The sequence below is a fragment of the Rhinopithecus bieti genome, unplaced genomic scaffold, assembly GCF_001698545.2.
Source record: "Rhinopithecus bieti isolate Rb0 unplaced genomic scaffold, ASM169854v2 scaffold_13348, whole genome shotgun sequence".
Classification (NCBI taxonomy): Eukaryota; Metazoa; Chordata; class Mammalia; order Primates; family Cercopithecidae; genus Rhinopithecus; species Rhinopithecus bieti.
The window spans coordinates 1,649,838-1,668,049 of record NW_016808764.1 but is presented as its reverse complement, the minus strand read 5'-3'; the positions used below and the strand labels follow the sequence as shown (position 1 = coordinate 1,668,049).

The window sequence follows — 18,212 nt, the reverse complement described above, 5'->3', positions numbered from 1 at the left end:
AAAAAAAAAAAAAAAAAAAAAAAAAAAGAATGAGAATGACCTGAACAGATTTAAATGTATTCAGGAGGACAATTACAGGGGTATTTCAAATAGTTTAGGTGCAGGTGAAAAATGGGTGCTTCAATTGAGCAACTAGCTACACTGTGAAATCATAAAGCTAGGGAAAGACAAGAGTTCAACTTTGGAATCTAATGACTAAGATATGCTTATGAGACTTTTCAGAACAAGTGTCCAATAGGCAAAGGGAAGTGTATGAAGCAGTGATTTAAGTAAAAGCCATGATGGGGTGGTGGTGAACTCAAGCCAGCAAAACAATGATACCCTCAATAGATTTTCCATTAATCAGGCAAGTATCTTCATAGAAACAAAAGCAATCAACAGCAGGACCCTTCAAACTGTAAAGACTAAGACTTATATAATTTTGTTATGAAAAGGTTGGCCTTTTTTTTTTTTTCTTTGAGACGGAGTCTTGCTCTGGCACCAGGTTGGAGTGCAGTGGTGCAATCTCAGCGCACTGCAACCCGCACCTCCTGGGTTCAAGCGATTCTCCAGCCTCAGCCTCCCAAGTAGCTGGGATTACAGGCATGCGCCACCACACCCAGCTAATTTTTGTATTTTTAGTAGAGACGGGGCTTCACCATGTTGGCCAGGCTGGTCTCGATCTCCTGACCTCGTGATCCACCCACCTCAGCCTCCCAAAGTGCTGGGATTAAAGACATGAGCCACCGTGCCCGGCCAGAAAAGGTTGGCTCTTATGTCATCTCTTGAACTTAAATGTTGTGGACTTGCAGGAGACCTACAAATGAAAGTCTTAGAGAAAGACAGAATCCTTCACTAAGATCTTCCCTGCATACCTATTACACATTTGGGAAAAGAGCCTAGCTCCTAGTTCTTTGTTCAAGAAAGTATAAATCTCTACAGTGGACAGAAATTATAAGTTGATAGGTCAAAGTAATGCTGTACCTTGTATTCTATTTGGAAATAAACACTGGACAGTAAAGACTAGAGTGATAAACATGAGAATGTCATTGTTTTAGGTGACAACAAAAGCATTATTCTTTCAGAGTAGAAAACTAACAAATGTAACGTAAAAAGAATTTGGAATGATAAAGTGCCTATACGAACAGATTTTTTCTTTTCAACAAACATACTAAATGTCTATAATGTACCAGCTGTAGCTAAGTGAGGGAGACAGAGTAGGTAAGAACCAGTTCCTTTCTTTGGTGGAGGTGAGGTAGGGAATGAGACACACGTAAATAAGTAATTATAATTGAATACAATATACTTTAATAGAAGCATGCTTATTGTGCCTTAAGAAATGAAAACCACTAAAAACTTGGCCAAGGATAGGGGACAATGGGTGGTCTCTGAAAAAGAATCATTAAACATGACATTGGAGCTAGTCCCAGAAAGTTGAATGGGGGTTTACTAGGCAGAGAAGGAGATGTATAGCAAAGGGCAGATGTTGTAGACAAAGCGAACAATACGTTCAAATGAAGAAGCATTAAAAAAAAAAGTATTCTGTTGGGGGACACGGCTAGAGTGCAGTGCATGTACAGTGTGCACCGGGTATTGTGGTGGGAGTGACCAGGTAGAGGCCAGTTCACACTCAGTCTGCAATGCTGAATTTGGACTTCGTATCCTATAGTTAGAAGGGAGCTAATTGGATGGTTCTAAGCAGTTATGTGACATGATTCATGTTTTGGAAACATATTCTAGACAAAATGAAGGAAAAATGAGAAGAGACACTAGAGGAAAGATTAGTAAGGAAGCTGTAATTGTTTAGGTAAGATGATGAAAGTATGAATTAAAGCAGTGATAACAGACACTAAGAGGAGAAGATATGAGGTAATTAAGGATACAAGAAGTTGAGATTCAAACATCCTCCACCTTCCCACCCCCCACCGCCAGTGGGTGATAATGAAATGACCACGGACGACTGAAGTGAGCTAACATGATTGTGGATATACCCATATTAATTCATATTGGAAACACAGATGAGAAGGTTGAGAAGGAAGAGTAAAGACCATGAGTTCAGTTTAGATTCACAGAGTGTGGAAGTCCAAGAGGAAGGTAAAAAGGACTGGAGGCCCAGAGTCAACTGTACAGTAGTGCAAGCTACAGAGGTGGATGTAATCACTCAAGAAAGATATGGCAAGATGGTGAGTGGTGGGGTGAAGATAAAAAGAGACAAGAATATAATATGGTGGTTGAAAGAAGCAGCTGAAGTCAGATTAGTCGCTTTTTACAAATTACTTGATTTTCTAAGCCTTTGTTTCAACTGCAAGATAAAGCTTCAATGGCATCAACTTGAGATGGCTGGTGCATTAAAGATATAATTCATATAAAGCCATCAGACCAAACCCTGCATGAGAGCTCAATGAATGTCAGCAATTCTTACCATACTGTACCATTATAATGTTGGCATAAAATTACATTTTCAGAAAAAATAAGCTTATTAACATGTATTAGTTATAGAGGCTTGTTACTAAAAAAGCATGATGAAAACCCTATGGGCAAGCAAAAATATTTTAGAATTCTCCACCTCTTCTCTCAATACCTATACTCTTAAGAGTTACATTAAAGGCAGAATCATTTAAATGTCAAGACATTTACCTTAGCTTCTTTAGTTAGCTTAGTGGCTCTTAAATTTTAGTTTGCTTAAGAATAACAATAGCAACACAGTGTTTAGTATGAAGTCACGCATGTATTTCAACTAAGTAGATATTTTAAGGAATTTTCTGCAGTAATTTTGAAAATAACTTTTATCACCATAACGGGTGATTTTATAATCGAATTACCCATGTGCCCATCCACTTCCCACTGCATCTCCCAACTGCAGCGGGAGGTGAACGGGCACATGGGTAAAATTATATATTGGGTACACATATATATGATGAAATTTAACAGACTAAAACAAGGTTTAAGAAAAGTTATCTTGTCCAACATCATATAGTCGACAAGTGAAGAAATGGGATTTGAACTTGGGTCTGCCTTACTCAAAGGCAAGGTCTCTTTTCAGTTTCCTCTATGCTGCATCTGTAGGACTGACAGGGAGGTCCCCTGCAGGTTTAGTATGGTGCTTCACTGAAGGAATATCAACATTTAAGAAGATGGTGGAGAGATAATTGTAAACTATGGTGTGCAGAAGCCAACAAAGGCTGAAGTAACATACAATCTTAAATTTCTACTGAAATGGGAAATTTTGAAGACACTAATAACCCTTACAAAGGACAGTGAAAATAAAATATGAGGCAAACAGTAAATCTCAGGAATGAGGTAGATGAAAAAGTAAGTGCAGCATATTGACTAAAGCACATTTCTTCCTCCTTAGTTTAGGGGAGCTGTGTCACAGTCAGACCAATATATGGCTCTAACCAACATGTAGCTTTTCTTTTTTTTTTTTTGTCTTCTTAATTTGAGGATTTAGCATTCCAGTTGTCATGTTTGATGCTGTTCTGAAATCTCTTAGGAAAAAAACTGGTTTTTGACTCTAGATTTTGTTTATAGCATTAAATATTATTTAAACACTATGTCACTGAAACTTTCAAATCCCAAGCTTAATTAGAAATATACAACACTTTAAAAGTTTTCAAATTTTGCATTTTTAAATTATCTTCATCATATCACAAATTATATGACAGCTTATATCACAGCTCATATGAGAAGATACTGATCCTGGGTTGAACAGCTGAAGAGGGCAATTAGCTTTACACTGCACCTATCTTCATCTAGCCATCTGGAAAATGTAAGCTGTGGTCACACAGGGGACAGACAGAGAAGGAGACTAAATTACTAAAATTCAAACTCTGATTCCTGATTATTCACAACGTATACATATGGATCAGAAACATCAAAATGAAAACATATTGTGGATGCCAAAGTCAAGTCCTGGTTTCTAAAAATGTTCAGGATGGGATTCGGATGTTTTTAAAACTGTCCTCCCCACACTAAGTCTCCTTAATCTAGTATTTGATCTTTGCTGGGAGCCCCAAGGAGCCATTCCATGGGTCTATGTGTTTATCCTCCATAATATGTGCCTACTACTTCTCACTTGTCACTACATCTTCATTGTAGTTCCTTTTTCCCTGTATTAATGTATCTAAACTTATCAGCTTATGCTTATTGTACAAGACCCCAGTTTTAAAGTTAGAAATAGAATGCTTGAGCATATCCTAGGATTCCATGTGTTTTAAATACTATGACAGTAATATCCAATGTGTGACTTAAATAAAACAGAAGCTTATACTAGAGTCTGTCATTTTTTTCTAATCAATCTATTTCACCTTTATATTTTAAATGAAGTACAGGGTTGCTCTCTGGTGCTAACTAGTTGTACTCTATTTCACATTTATACTTTAAATGGGGTACATGGTTGTACTCTGGTCACACTGCTAACTAGCTGTGACCTTGAATATATTTCTTAGCTAACCAGAGGTTTGATTTTCTCATACAAAACATGTTTATTATCTGTCCTGGGTTGTAAGGTTCAAGTGATAAGTGGATGTAAAAGTCCTTAGAAATACAGTATGACATTTATTATTCCAGGACTAATTTTCATATTGCTATAATAAAGGGCTTGTTCTAGATTACCATACGGTATCTTCTGTCTCTAAAAATCTTTGAATCTTCATAAATATCATGGTATAAGACAGCATGATCTATTTAGAGGTGCTTTTCTTTAAAAACCTGTTTCACTTACTTTTGAAGCAGTATGTGCTGCCAAATTGTGTTCTTAAATGTTTTAAAAAGTATGATAATAAAGCAAACCTATTTCATAATAGAACTCAAAGTTGAGAAAATGTGAACAAACTTTCAAAAGGGCAGCAAAGGTTAAAACCTTTAAAATTGTAATCAAGGGAACAGAGGCTTGTTGTATAAAATAATCTTTCTTGAATTTTTGATGGAGATGACAGTGACTTGTTGCCTAACCTACAGAAGTAAATGCAGTTGACATATGGCAAAAAGAAAAAATTTCTGAAGCATTTTGAGATTCTCAACAAAAACACCACTTACGTTTTCATGTTAAGAAACATACATGTCATAAACTGGTAACCCTGGATGCTATCCACTTAAATATTTTGTTGGTTTACAGGTATTTAAAAGTATTTGAGCCGATGTTTAAAATCAGGAAATTTCACAAAAAATCCAAATTTTAGTTCCACTTGACAAATCTGGCAACATCAAGCCCACATTTCAATATGGCAAAATTTGGCTAGGGCTGGGAAGTGATGCTTCACTTAGGTAAGCACATGCTCTGAAATTCTCCAGTCCTTCCTACTGTCTATTGTTTCCTCTTACTACTTGCCCATCCATTGTACGCATTTGACTTTGCAACTACAGTAAAACACAGAGCCACTGTGAACATATGCCAAGCTAATTTTATCATTAATGGGCATTGAGATACAAAAATACAATCTCTGGGAACTGAAGGAGTAGTCAGGAGCAATCATGGCCATGGACTGTAAAGGATACTTTATGTAAAGAATATTTTTCTTCTGTGAATATTTATTAAGTTGGGTTCCTTAAAGTAAATTCAACCTGCCTACTGTGGGGTTCTGAGTGGGGTGGTGACAATGGTAGAATAACAACATTTTATCTTTTGTCTTATCCAAGACTTGTGGTTAACTGATAGGTGAATTTTCAAAACATACTAGATTTCTGAATGTAAATATAAGAAAAAGGTGAAAAGGGGAGCCTAGAAAGAATGCATTTTTCAGCAAACATAAAGTAGTAACATTCACTCAAGCAACTGCCCACATGCTAGCAGGATGCTTAATTCGGATTGATGTTTATCTGGAGATGCCAAGTAACATCATATGTCATATACTGGAGACTACAGTAGATTCTACTGTTTTGCTATCTGGCATCTGCTGGTAGAAAAATGTTCCAACATGTTCGATTTAGCTAATTAATTCAAGCTCATGTGAATAAAATGTGTGGTGTCTAGCTTCTGAAATGTGCCTAGGCCTAAGCACGGGAATTCTTCTTGGGTGAACTTGGATGATGCCACTGGCTCTGGGAAAATCCAGTAGCAGACACTACTATTAAGTTAGTAATGATACATCCTACTCACATAAAATGTCTTTTTCGAATAACCCTTCCTATTTCAAAATTCAATACTAGACAGTGGTCCTAAAAATGTTAGCTATTAACCTTTTAAAAAAGTATTTGCTCAGCACCTGAGATATTTAGTTAGCTGTTTCAACAGTGTGCAAGGAAAGAGAAAAGTTGTTTGATACTCTACACAGTGCTTCTCAAAGCCCAGTCCCCAAATCATCTGCATCAAAATTCCCTGTACAATTATTAAAATACAGATTTTCTGGAGCTCTCCAGAAATCAGAATTGCTGAATCAGAATACTTTTTCTTTCTTTTTTTTTTTAGACAGGATCTCACTCTGTTGCTCAGGTTAGAGTGCAGTCATGTGATCATGGCTCACCACAGCTTTGACCTTCTGGACTCAAGTGATCCTCCTGCCTCAGCCTCCCAAGTAGCTGTGACTCTAGGCACATGACACCCTGCCTGGTTAATATTTTGTATTTTTTGAGACAGGGTGGTCTCAAACTCCTGGGCTCAAGTGATCTGCCCACCTGAGCTTCCCAAATTGTTAGGATTACAGGCATGATCCACGGTAGCTGGACCCTAACTTTTAATTAAGTCCCCCACATTAAACTTAAGAGAACTACTGCCATAGATTCATTCCTTCACTCACTAAATAGTCAATGTCAATATGTGCCCGAATTCAATACGTCCCCTAACTGGACTGCTTTAGAAGTTATTAACTGACTGCATTCCATGTGCTATATAACTGAGATTGCTATATAACTATATATGTGCTATATAAACTGAGGTAAAGCACTTTATATATATTTGAATTAATTCTGTATAACAATCCCTAATGGTTTTAAGGCTCTTTTTTAAAAATTTTATTTATTTTTTTCTTTTTCGAGACAGAGTCTTGCTCTGTTGCCCAGGCTGGAGTGCAGTGCCGTGATCTTGGCTCACTGCAACCTCTGCCTCCCTAGCTCAAGTGTTTCTGATGCCTCAGCCTCTTGAGTAGCTGGGACTACAGGTGTGTGAGACCAAACCCAGCCAATTTCTGCATTTTTGGTAGAGACAGGGTTTTGCCATGTTGGCCAGGCTGGTCTCAAACTCCAGACTTCAAGTGATACACCTGCCTCGGCCTCCCAAAGTGCTGGGATTAGAGGTGTGAGCCACACCTGGCAAGGCGCCGTTTAATAGATAAGAGAGTGAACAGACTGTCCAAGGTCATCCAGTTATTGAATAGTCTTATTCCTGAAACCCAGGTCTGATGCTAAAACCTGTGATCTTAATTGGTATATTATTTTGCCTCACTTAAATCTGGAGTATTCCCACACAAGCAAATTCCCTTCTACACAAAGGAAGCAACTAACGGAATGCATTACATAATTTTCAACATGATGGCTAAAAACATTCTATACCAATCTAAGAGATTCTGTCCTCCCAGAGCATTTTCTTCCGCTCCCTTATGTGCAGTTTTTTCCTTTCACTTATCTTTCATGATCAAATATAAGTCTAGGCTAGGAGGAGTATATGAGGTTGGCAGTCTTGAGAATTTTCCTTTTGTGATTATGAAGTAAATTCCACAAACACTTATCTATCCATTAGACAGAGGATGTATCTAATGTACTAAGTGTTAAGTATAATCTTGATTTTGTAATTTTAATAGGCTCTGCTTAATGCTACCAAAAGCTATCACAAAAACACCAGGACCAATTAAGACTTGCATGAGAATTTCAGTGAGAAAAATAACATTGCCTAAATTGGAATGTGACCAGATGGCCAACAGTTGCCTTGGTATTTGCTTTGATAACATCAAGATTCATCTGTATTTGAATAGCAGGGCCCACACATCTTTCAACAATGTCTGCAGGGTGCCAGGAGTTGAAACTCATAAACTATGCTGACATCAGTACACTTTACTGCAGAAATACATTGCATCAGCTCCAAGAATAGGCAAAGTAGCAGCAACATTTTATTAAAGGTAGTCAGTCTATGTTGCCAACCCAAGGCACATACTCTATACACACAGGATTAAATGCTACCCTCCTCTTTGTAGGACACCGGAGAGGGGTAAGCATGCTAAGAAGTGAGATGGATTTAACCAGCAAATCATGGAAAAGGTGCGTATACTTGGCGTTTGAGAAGGCTTAGTCATGACTGGAAAAGTATGAACACTGTGACATATCCTTGCAAAAAAAACTGTTCAACTTAAGCCTCTAGACTAACTTCTGGTTTACAAGAAGAAAAAAGGTGGGCTCATTTCCAAAAAGACTCCTGGCTTGAACTCTTCAAAATGCCAATGTCACAGGGGAAAAGATGGGGAACTCTACTACATTAAAGCTGAAGAAAATTTTGACTGGATCCTGATTTTTTTTTTTTTTTTTTTTTTTTGCAGGATTGGGAAGGAGAAGGTATAAAAGATATTCCTGGGTAAATCAGGAAAATTAGCACTTGGGCTAGATTTTAAACATTACAAAACAGCTATAATAATGATACTGTTTTGCTGGAGAACTTCAAAATTCTCAGGAAATTCATGCTCAAAGTCTTAAGGGTGTCTGCCTAACAATAAGTGTCTGCAACTTTTTACAATGAAAAAATGAGGAGGAATGAAAAAAATATGGCAAAATGTTAACTGTTGCATCTAGATGACGGGTATATGAATATTCATTAAATTTTTTAATTCTTTCAGCTTTTAAATATATGAACACTGTCATAATAAAACATTGGGAAAAAAAATCATGTCAGAAAGACTTCACAGGGGAAACATAAAAAAAGGTTGAGTAGCAGGCGCTAAGCTGAATTTCTGATAAATTGAAGGTCTCTAAAACTTGGCTGGAAGTGTCTTGGGCATCCAAGAGACACCCGAGATATTCAAACTTTCAGTAAGTATTTACCAAAATAATATCATGTGCAGGGTGAAAATGACAGGAAGACGAATCTGATACAAACCATTCTATTTAGGTGCAGACATGGTAGTGAAGCTAAAAACACAAGCAGCTATTATATATATATAAAACATACTGATTGTCATAAAAGACGTGCAAAAATGCTAAACTCAGAGGAATTACTTTCTGCTGGGGAGAATCTGGAAACACATCTCCACGAATAACAGAATCAGACAGAATCACAAAAGGTGAGTGCTACAACAGATTTCAGTAATCAACCGCCAAGAAACAAGAGTAGTTCATTTTGGCTGGCGTGTAAGTACCAGCGAAGTAGAAATTAAGTCGAGAAGGTAGGTTTTGTTGACTGGCTGGATATTAACAATTTTCAATTTTACCTTAAAGTTCTGGTCTTTTTGCTGCGGCTTTAAGCATCCAACCCGGTATTACCAAGATGACTGAGAGTTCTTGACTCAAGCATACAGAAGAAACTACAAGATAATGTATGATAACTTTGTAAAGGGCCATATTAAAGCAATACAGTATTTTCAAAAATATTCAACACGTTAAGAAACTGTAGACCTGCAGGATTAGGATAGTACATCCCACCACAAGAACCGCAGTCAAAGCTTACCAAGACTCAAAGGACAGACGCAGAAAGGGGGGAAAACTCAGAATGAGAAGGCAGGTGGCAGGGGAAAAAGATAGAGGTCTTGCCCTGATTGTAGGGGCTCATCTTTTTCTTTTATAGCTAAAGGTGTAAAATGATTTTCTCAAATTCCCGAATTCTCTTCCCTCTAAAGGCCAGAGAGTGAAAGTACTTAATAGGAACTTGTGGAGGCGTGGTCAGGAGCTCCATTTTGCCGGAGTTAGGAGCTCCGCCCCGAGGTCCGCGCCCATTCCCCGCTGGGGCCCTCCCAGCCAGGCTGGCTCTGTCTGGGCTAGGGCGGCCTGTAGCGCTGCCTCACCCCACAGGGAGCCTCAGGGGGGCGGAGGGTGGCGGGGCGCCGCCAGACCAGCCCGGAAAGCAAAACAGCTTCCAACGGAAGGGGCCCTGAGCCCCGCTCTCCATTTCAGCGCTCCGTCCCACAGGGACCGTCCGGCCCGCACTGGTTGGGGCCCAGGGACTCACCTCACTTTGCAACCGAGGTCAAGAATGGGCATTCCCTAAGGCACAGGCGGTGAGGCTATTCACACCCTTCCGCCATGACCCTATTCGGAAGCGCCAAATGCAACTTCCTGGCAGGAGAGGGATTTTCGGAGCCCTAAAGTATGGTCCATCTACCTAAGTGACCAGATGTCTCAGTAAAATAAGGGCCAGGAAACTGGACGTGTAGTCCAGAGTATGAATTAACTTGTCTAACATGGGATGTCTGGTCACCCACGGTACCTCTTTGGGCTTACTTACAGATGCATCCCTTCCCAGACGGCTCAGCTGTTGCCCCGGGTAACGGTGAGACTGGCGAAGGAAAAAAATCTACGTCACCCTGGAAACAGGAAGCCAGGAAACTCCTGTTGCCATTATCAGTTATGGCCGCCTTACCTTCAACAGTAACTTCCGATCGGAGAGTTGTCACTCTACCCTGCGGGAGGCTTACTCTGTAGCCCGGCTAGCCAGCGGCGCCCAGTGGGCGGGAGACGGCGTAGAGGAACTGAGGAAAGGAAAAGGGCGGAGAGAGAGAAGCAGGCGCCACTGCCCTTCTCTGATTGGGCAGCTTCGCTTGCCCCGGCTCCGCCCATTTTTCTTGCCTAGCGAGTGACCGGGCCCACGCCGGAGGGGTGGGGCGGGGAGGCTGGAGCGAGCAGTAGTCGAGGGCGGGTGGGGCGGCGGCGAGTGGGGAGGGCGCGGTGGCGGGGCGGCGGTGGTTGGGCAGCGTCGCTTCTAGGAGGCAAGGAGGAGGAAGAGGAGGAATGCAGGGCGAGCGAGGAAGGATGGCGAGTCGGGCTCCTGACGGTAACCCGGGCCTGATGAGCGGAAGGGTGGTCTGTTGGCGGTTCTTCCTGCCTGCCTTCCCTGTCCCGTCCGGGCAGCTCGGCTGGCCTGTCGGTAGGGGAGGCCCCGCGCCCCTGACAGAGCGCAAGCCGGCAGCGCCGGGCCGAGCCCGAGGGCCCAGGGCCCTGGAGGCGCCCGCGCCGTCACTTTCCTGGGTGCTGTCTCCGGGAGTCGGGCCTGGGGAGCGCTGCTCGCGTGGTAGCCGGCAGCTCGCGGCCGGAGGAGGGAAGGGCGTCCGGGTCTGACCACGCCGGGCCGGGCCCTGCGGGCGCGTCGCGGCCAGGAACAGCGCCTGGGCGAGGGCGAGCCCGGCGCGAGGGCGCGGGCCGGGGGCGCCCGGCCGACAGTCTCGCTCTTCTCGGTTCCCGGGGGCCCCGGGCCCAGTCCGCAGGGCGCCCAAGTCGTGTAAATCGTTGGCGAGGGCCCGGGCGCAGCGGCGGTCATACAGGGTGGGGTCTCTTCGCGCCCTCTCCCTAGAGCCCACCTTGCTCTCCCATTCTCCTCTCCCTGAAAACCCTTTGAGTGAAGAGTGCTGGATCGGCTCTGGGTGTGTTGCCTGGCGAAGCGAGTTGTAGCCCTTCGAGACCGCCTCGTAGAACATGCCGGATGGCAACCTCGCCCCGTGATAGCACAGCTTTTAGGGAGAGAGGAAAAGTAGTCACTCTCCCCGACTCCCCAGGCTCATAACACAAGAGGCTTTGGGGCAAGAAGATTTTTTTCCCTAGCCCCTCAACATCCATTGTTTTGTACCATCCCCTCCCCCCATGCCTAGGTGGAAGAGTAATGACTCCAAAGCATTAATTTGCCTTTCTTTCTCTTTATTTCTTTTCTTTCTTTTGCTCTTTCTTTCTTTTCTCTTCTTCCCTCCTTTCTTTCAGCAGGCAGTTTGTGTTATTGTGGAATTATGGATTTACAAACAGGTGGAATAAATAGCGATTCGGGAGCTAGAAAGAAGATGCTTTGTGTGTGTGTTTAAGCCCTTATAGTTGGCTGTTTGATTTTCTTGTCTGTTGCTTTGTATCGTAATGGGGGTGATGAGAATAAAAGAGGAAGCACTGTTTTGCAACCTACCCAAAGAAATATTTTCGAAGTCTCTGGGGATGCTGAAGCAAATTTAGGTTGCAGATGTGGACTGTATAGTATTTGCCTCCAGCGTGATAACTACCAGCAGTGTCTAGGCTTACACCTGTGTCATTTCGTATACTTTTCGTCGATACCGAGTGCGTCTAGTTTCTACTCAAGAGGGACTACTATATCAAAAGCTTTTTGTTATGTTTTTCAGAATCCTAAGGTACACTTGTGTAGCCAAGTGTTTTGTAACTAAATGCAGCAAAACTGAAAAATAGTTTCAATTTTAAAGACCTCAGTTTATTAGTGTACTTACTAATCTTTACTCTCATCCTCCATGCCATGGGCTGTAGAACTGTTACTGTGTACTTGAAGAGACTTAGCTATGTCATCCAATTTGTAACATTCGGTAAGGTTATATTTATAATTTGAATTTATCAAGTGTTGATGTTTTGCTCTGTGACAGTGAAAAGAATTTTAGGAATAAAGCATGCAAATGACCATTCTCCTCATATGGAACTTAAATTGAGTATAATAAACCTTTTATCTATTTGGACATAAAGTATATTGTAAACTTTTTACGTAATTATAAATACCCATTTGAAAATAGACAAAATAAAGACAAAACTAAATAAAAGCTTTGTCTAAGGTTTATAACTTTCAAATGGCTGAAATTTAATATAAAGCCAACATATAAAACAATATTGAAATCCCAGTTTCAAATTATGGACATATCTTTAAGGGTATGGCATTTTCCCAAGGTGCTTGTTCAGTTTTATTTTAGTTTTAATTTTATGGGTACATAGTAGGTGTTTATGGGTTATATGAGATATTTTGATACAGGCATACAATGCATAATCACATTAGAGTAAATGAAGTATCCCATCATCTCAAGCATCTACCCTTTGTGATGCAAATATCCGATTATACTCTTATTTTAAAATGTACAATTAAATGTTGAGCATGATCACCCTGTTGTGCTATCAAATACTAGATCCTATTCTTTGTGTTTTTTATATCCGTTAACCATCCCCACATTCCCCCTTCAGTTTTGGAAGAAACAGCTACATTAAAAGTTGACATTTCTGATCACTCATTATTAATATAATTTTTAAGTTTATAAGTTTTCTCATAAATTATTATGGATTAAAGAGTGATATTAAAATATACATTAGTAATTTGCAGCTAGATCTTTTTTTAGTTTTTAAACTACCGTATTCAGAAAGTTCATCAGAGCTGTTTTTCTGGTAGTTGTAGCAAGTAAAGGTCATGCATCAACTTGTGAACTACAAGCCAGTTGGAAATTTGAAACATTTCATGTTTAAATAGAAACATGAAAATTACAAATTCCTTTGTCACACTCGCTGGAATTAGGCTTTTAAAATGTTACTGTTTTTTTCTGTGACTTGGGTCAGGGAAGAATGACTTTTCTCTCTCCACATCAGAGAGACATAAACTGGAATTGTATGTGGAATATTTCCAAAGATGGCTTCCGAATAGTGGTTGGTATAGTTATTGCTTTGACTTACCTGTATGAATTATGGAGGATGGGTGAATAAAGTTGAAATTCTTTATTATACAGGTGGATAAATTATAGTCATATTTGCCTTAAAAATACTCATTTTCAATATTTGTTGTATAATTTAATATTTCTGGAAGACTGTTCTTTAAACCGTTCAGATATTTTGATTTTTTTGTAAAATATTTAAATATAAAATCTGTGTTTTGACTAAAAGATATAAACTCTATATGTAGATATAAGGATGCATATTTTTGGAGGCTGAAGATTAAGTGAAATATATCTTTAGAATTTGGTTTACTATATCGTTCATGTATCTTTCATGTTTGGAAAAGCATAAGATTTATGCTTATAACAAAATAAGATTTAAAAAAAACCCCAAACAATAACAACAAAACAAGTTAACTCACAAATCCTTCAGTGAGTTCTGAGATTTGTAGCTTGGACTTGGGAGAATTCTGCTACTTGTTTATAAAATATCAATTGATAGAGGAAATTTAAATATAAATTGGATATTTTGACATTTCTTAATAAGATTAGTAGGGATTGGTATTTTGCTATAGATGAATAGATGGAAACTGTAATTTAGAAGTAGAATTATACATTAAGTACTTTTATGTGATACTTAAATGAGTACTTCAAATAGTAAGTGAGTTGGTATTTTTGCTTGTTGGTAGACCTTTATTTCATGCTTTATAGGTTATGCATTAGACATATAAGTTGGCTGAATCTTAGACTAATTTATGGACATATATCATCATCTGCTATCCTTGTAACCCCTATTTTAACTGCTTGGCCTTCTGAATTTTGTTTCATTTACTTGTTACACTGCATCAAAGTCATGCCCTGTCGATCTTTTTTGAAATATTTTCTTTTAATATAGTGAATTTTTATGTTTTCTGACTGTGTAAACTGACTTTTAAAATCTAAATAATTTCTAAATTACAGGTGACCTGTGGTATGCTTGAACTTCATATATTATAGAGTGTTTTTAAAAGTGTTTATTATTGCAGGTTGAAACATATATACATAAGTCTGAGAAACTTTTATGTTCTAAAATATATAATTGAATTATTTTAATATAAATCAGTGTTCATTCTGGTTTTGTTTGGTATTTTCCCCGGGTCTCAACTTTTAACACAGCATCTTTAATTCAGCAAAAGCAAAGTTTGTACACACAAAAGGATATTCTAATTACCAAAGTTTATACACACAAAGAAAAGTTTATACACACAAAAGGATCCTTAAGCTTTTGAGATGATGGTAGCATATGTGCTTCTTGAAAAAGCATGCAATTCCCATTATCAAGACTTAAAAGAACACTAATTCATTTTCACACTGTATATCTCATTCCAACTTCTCTAAAGGTCAGAACTGCAAAAAGTAGTACATGCTCTAAAAGCCAAGGATTCATTTATAAGAGTGAACATACTGCTTGTAGCTAAAACATTACAGGAGACCTTTAAAAAGGGTATAATTTGTCCCTGTGTGAAATGAACCTGTAGTATTTTTATAAATTATTTCTGCATGACTATCTTTTGTTTATAGCACTAGGAAGACTTCTAATGTTTAAATACTTTATTTGCCTTTAATTATTATTTAAAAGTCCTATAATTTTAAGTAATTTTACAGCTGACAAAGATAAATCTTCTTTTCTTTTAGTTTTTCTAATGTCTTGGAGGTAAAGTGGAAATCGCCTGTTCTGACACATAATTTCTACAACTTGGAGTTAATTTGATCAGTTAAATTTGTTTTTTTCAGTTTCCAGTTTTGTGTTGTATAACACTCCTTCCTGCTTTCAGTACTTTCTCAGTCTTGCAAATAGTCTTTAACTTTTCAATTTTGTTCTATAAATATTTCTCAGTAACTACAGTTTCACATTCACCAATGTCATGGAACTTCTGCTGAATGCCATGTGTGTCCCAGGCTCTCTGGATACAGAGATAAATATGTTTCCTTCTTTCAGTAAGTTCAGAATTTGTTGCATGAACTGGACAAGTCAATAGTTAATTGTTAAACAATGTGATACATGCTTTTAACAGCAGTATACACTGGCAGACTCAGATGAGTTAAGACTCAGACTGCACATATAACTGGCATTGCCTACTGGAGGACAGGACTGGAACAAACACTTGAGGAATAAGTAGGATAGAGGAGGGTAGTAAAAGCACAAAGGTTAGATATGTTTAGGTCCATTTGGACAATTAGAGAAGAATAACAGTTGGATTCTAATAATAATATTAGGTTGTACGGTAATATTAGGTTATATGGTAATATAAGCTTCGATTAAAGCTTATATTATTGTTAATAATAATATTTCTTATGTTCTAATTTTATTTGGGCTTTGAACTGCAGATCTGTATTAATGTTGACCATACTATTACTTAAAGCTTTACCTTCAACACCTGTGAAAAGAAGGGAACCATTTTCACTGATTTTTCATTAATATTTTAATTAAATACAAGGAGAATATATCAGTGTAACGTGGGTAATAATTCCTAGGTTTAGAACTTGGATAATGATAATGTTTCGAAATCATACTTAAGGCTGGGCGTGGTGGCTCACACCTGTAATCCCTGCACTTTGAGAGGCTGAGGCGGGTGGATCGCTTGAGGTCAGGAGTTTGAGACCAGCCTGGCCAACATAGCGAAACCCCGTCTCTATTAAAAATACAAAAAATTAGCTGGGTGTGGTGGCAGGCACCTGTAATCCCAGCTACTCCGGAGGCTGAGGCAGGAAAATCTCTTGAACCCTGGAGGTGGAGGTTGCAGTGAGCCAAGAACGTGCTACTGCACTCCAGCCTAGGTGACAGAGTGAGACTCTGTCTCAAAAAAATTAAAAAAAAAACATACTTAAATATCTTTTCTCAGCATTTATGTTTCATGTTAAGAGTAACATTTATTAACTTTCTTAGAATTCTTGGCAACTTTTTTTTTTTTTTTATAATCATTTAAAATGTACTCTTTTTTGAGTATTACGTTAAAAAATATTTTCCATACTTACTTGACAGTGCCTCTCTTTAGGTAAGTCAGACTGTATGGTCAACAGTTATATCCTAGAAGCAGACTTTGTAATTGGCTTGTGTGATTTAAAAGTTTTCTGAACTTGAGAATTGAGTAATTTTTCATGCAGTATTTTTTGGGTTTTTTTGTTTTGAGACAGGGTCTCTTTTTCACGCAGTATTTTTTTGTTGTTTTTGTGGGTTTTTTTTGTTTTGTTTTCAAGACAGGGTCTCGCTCTGTCACCCAGACTGGAGTGCAGTGGCACAATCATGGGGCTCATTGCAGCCCTGACCTCTCTGGGCTCAAGTGATCCTCCCACTTTAACCTCTTGTGTAACGAGGACTACAGGTGTGTGCCACCATGCCTGGCTAATTTTTCTATTTTTTGTAGAGACTAGGTTTTGCCATGTTGCCCAGGCTGGTCTCAAACTCCTGAGTTCAAACAGTCCACTTGCCTTGCTCTCCCAAAGTGCTGGAATTACAAGTGTATGCCACCATGCCTGACCTTTCATGCAATATAATTTAATACTTCTTCCAGGGCATAGTGAGGCCTAATTTTGATGTCCCAAACTCCATTCCCTGCAAAGTGCCATAGTTTTCTATGTTGAAACACTCTCATTTGCATTTCTTGATCCTTGTAATTGTTTTTATTATAGAAATTTGAGAAATTTCTTTTTAAAATACTCATATTTTAGCAATTGCCTTAAACATGTTGTTACACCTCATTTATCTTGAGATTTACTTACTAGGAAACTAAAACTATCTGGTGTCATCTGCTTGGTTACTACCTCATGCACTCTTCATGTGGCTAAACTCTAACCACCCTTCAGGCCTTAATTTTGTATCCCATACTTTGGGAGACCTTCCTTTGATCCCTAGTTAGGTTCTTCAGTTTTAAGGTGTCCTAGTGCTTGTACTTCCTGTTTTATAACACTATTTTTGTAATTGTATGTTTGATGTCTGTCTTTACTGCTAGACTGTAAGCCTCAAGATGAGCATTGAGTATGTCTGTCTTATTTACTGTTCCACCAGTATACAATGTCTAGACTTTGTCGGCTCCAAGTGGAAAAATTAGTTTTAGATGAATAGTCTACAGCTCCAAAACAAACTGAACAGGCCCAAAGGACGGACAAAGAGATATCATAATGTTCTTGTTTTTAAACACACATTTTCTGTTCTTAGAGTCCGTCAAGCCTTAATTCAGGCATTTTTATTCTCACATAGTGTACAATTTTAAAAGTTTGGTAACCAAATGTAAAAGGACTGAAATTACTCCTAGAGGCATAACAGAGTTGAAAATAAGAGCAGAAGAAAACACTCAAAAGCAGATGCAAGACGTTTTGTAAAACAGCAGTTTATAGCAACTTAATGTTATGACAAATGTACATAGAATATTTCAAGACACTATTTGTTTTATATATAAAATAGTATAAAAATAATGATCTAGGATCATGAAGAAGAGATTATTGGATATTAGTACATTTTGTTAATGATAACATAAGATCATGTATTTTGGAAAAATTCCATTCAAAATGATACAATTTAAAACTTACTGTGTTAAGCTTTTCTTACTGGAAAGGTTTGCTTAATGAGGTAAAACATACTAGGTAACATTATTTATTGAACAAAGTTAAGTTGAAACAAATTATCTGAATACTGAATCAGTGCAGTATAATATACTACTTTATAATTTGTAGAGGTAG

At 38.6% G+C, this 18,212-nt stretch overlaps 1 protein-coding gene across 4 annotated transcripts in view; it reads right to left on the bottom strand.

Annotated features, from left to right (window-relative positions):
* BBIP1 (BBSome interacting protein 1) overlaps positions 1-10,660 on the bottom strand; it is a 19,015-nt gene extending 8,355 nt beyond the window's left edge. The window contains exons 1-3 of one of the 4 annotated variants that reach the window (XM_017887133.1): positions 10,472-10,660; positions 10,337-10,387; positions 9,327-9,419 (exon numbers count right to left, since the gene is read on the bottom strand). The gene's annotated coding sequence lies outside the window, so the exon portion shown is untranslated. The other 3 variants (XM_017887134.1, XM_017887132.1, XM_017887135.1) reach the window with 3 other exon arrangements.
* Between the last annotated feature and the right edge of the window lie 7,552 nt (positions 10,661-18,212).